Below are 1,952 nucleotides of genomic sequence, written 5' to 3'. Positions count from 1 at the left end.
GGGGAGGTCATCCCCGGGTCTGGGGACCGGCGTCCCCCGCAGGACAACCGGGGAATTGCGTCCAAAAGGTGAAAAAAATACTTTGAAAATACTTTGAAATTCCTCACCCACTCGATCCCGGGATTCATGCCCTGGCCTATGGAAGTGTCCCCGGGCATGACAAAGCGTCTTCCCCCCCTGAAATAAAAACTTCCACAAAACCACCCCGCGCTGGCCAGGGAAGGTAGCCCGGGCCAGGGGGACGTCGTCCAGGGGTCCGGGGACATGTGCCCCCCGCTGGCCGACCTGAGAATTGCACAGAAAGGGTGAAAAAAGCACTTTGAATATACTTTGATTCCTCACCCACTCTTCCCCGGGATTCATGCCCGGGCCTATGGAAGTGTCCCCGGGCATGAAGAAGCGTCTTCCCCCCTGAAAAAAAAAGTTCCATATTTCCACCCCACGCTACCCAGGGAAGGTAGCCCGGGCCCGGGGGAGGTCACCCCCGGGTCCGGGGAACTGCGCCACCCGCAGGACACCCGGGGAAATGCGTCCAAAAGGTGATAAAAATACTTTGAAAATAGTTTGAAATCGTTCACCCACTCTTCCCCGGGATTCATGCCCAGGGCTGTGGAAGTGTCCCCGGGCAAGCTGAAGCTTCTTCCCCCCTGAAAAAAAAAAGTTCCATATTTCCTCCCCACGATGCCCGGGGAAGGTAGCCCAGGCCCGGGGGAGGTCACCCCCGGGTCCGGGGCACTGCGCCCCCCGCTGGTCGCCCGGGGAAATGCATCCAAACTGTGAAAAAATACTTTGAAAATAGTTTGAAACAGCTCGCCCACTCTTCCCCGGGATTCATGCCCAGGGCTGTGGAAGTGTCCCTGGGCACGTCCGAGCGTCTTCCCCCCGGGAAAAACAAGTTCCAGATTTTCACCCCCACGCTGCCCGGGGGAGGTAGCCCGGGCCTGGGTGAGGTCACCCCCGGGTCCGGGGGACTGCGCCCCGTGCTGGACACCCGGAGAAATGCATCTAATCGGTGAAAAAAACACTGAAAACAGTTTGAAATTGTTCACCCACTCTTCCCCGGGATTCATGCCCAGGGCTGTGGAAGTGTCCCCGGGCAAGCTGAAGCGTCTTCCCCCCTGAAAAATAAACTTCCACAAAACCACCCCGCGCTGCCCGGGGAAGGTAGCCCGGGCCAGGGGGACGTCGTCCCGGGGTCCGGGGACATGTGCCCCCCGCTGGCCGACCCGAGAATTGCACAGAAAGGGTGAAAAAAGCACTTTGAAAATACATGGAAGTATCTCACCCACTCTTCCCCGGGATTCATGCCCGGGCCTATGGAAGTGTCCCTGGGCATGACAAAGCGTCTTCCCCCCTGAAAAAAAAAACTTCCACAAAACCACCCCGCGCTGCCCGGGGAAGGTAGCCCGGGCCAGGGGGACGTCGTCCCGGGGTCCGGGGACATGCGCCCCCCGCTGGCCGTCCCGGGAATTGCACAGAAAGGGTGAAAAAAGCACTTTGAAAATACATGGAAGTATCTCACCCACTCGAGCCCGGGATTCATGCCCGGGCCTATGGAAGTGTCCCTGGGCATGACAAAGCGTCTTCCCCCCTGAAAAAAAAACTTCCACAAAACCACCCCGCGCTGCCCGGGGAAGGTAGCCCGGGCCAGGGGGACGTCGTCCCGGGGTCCGGGGACATGCGCCCCCCGCTGGCCGTCCCGGGAATTGCACAGAAAGGGTGAAAAAAGCACTTTGAAAATACATGGAAGTATCTCACCCACTCGAGCCCGGGATTCATGCCCGGGCCTATGGAAGTGTCCCTGGGCATGACAAAGCGTCTCCCCCCCTGAAATAAAAACTTCCACAAAACCACCCCGCGCTGCCCGGGGAAGGTAGCCCGGGCCAGGGGGACGTCGTCCCGGGGTCCGGGGACATGCGCCCCCCGCTGGCCGTCCCGGGAATTGCACAGAA

This window comes from Crinia signifera, unplaced genomic scaffold (assembly GCF_055691185.1).
Source record: "Crinia signifera unplaced genomic scaffold, ASM5569118v1 HAP2_SCAFFOLD_265, whole genome shotgun sequence".
NCBI classification, from domain to species: Eukaryota; Metazoa; Chordata; class Amphibia; order Anura; family Myobatrachidae; genus Crinia; species Crinia signifera.
This window is presented reverse-complemented; position numbering follows the sequence as displayed.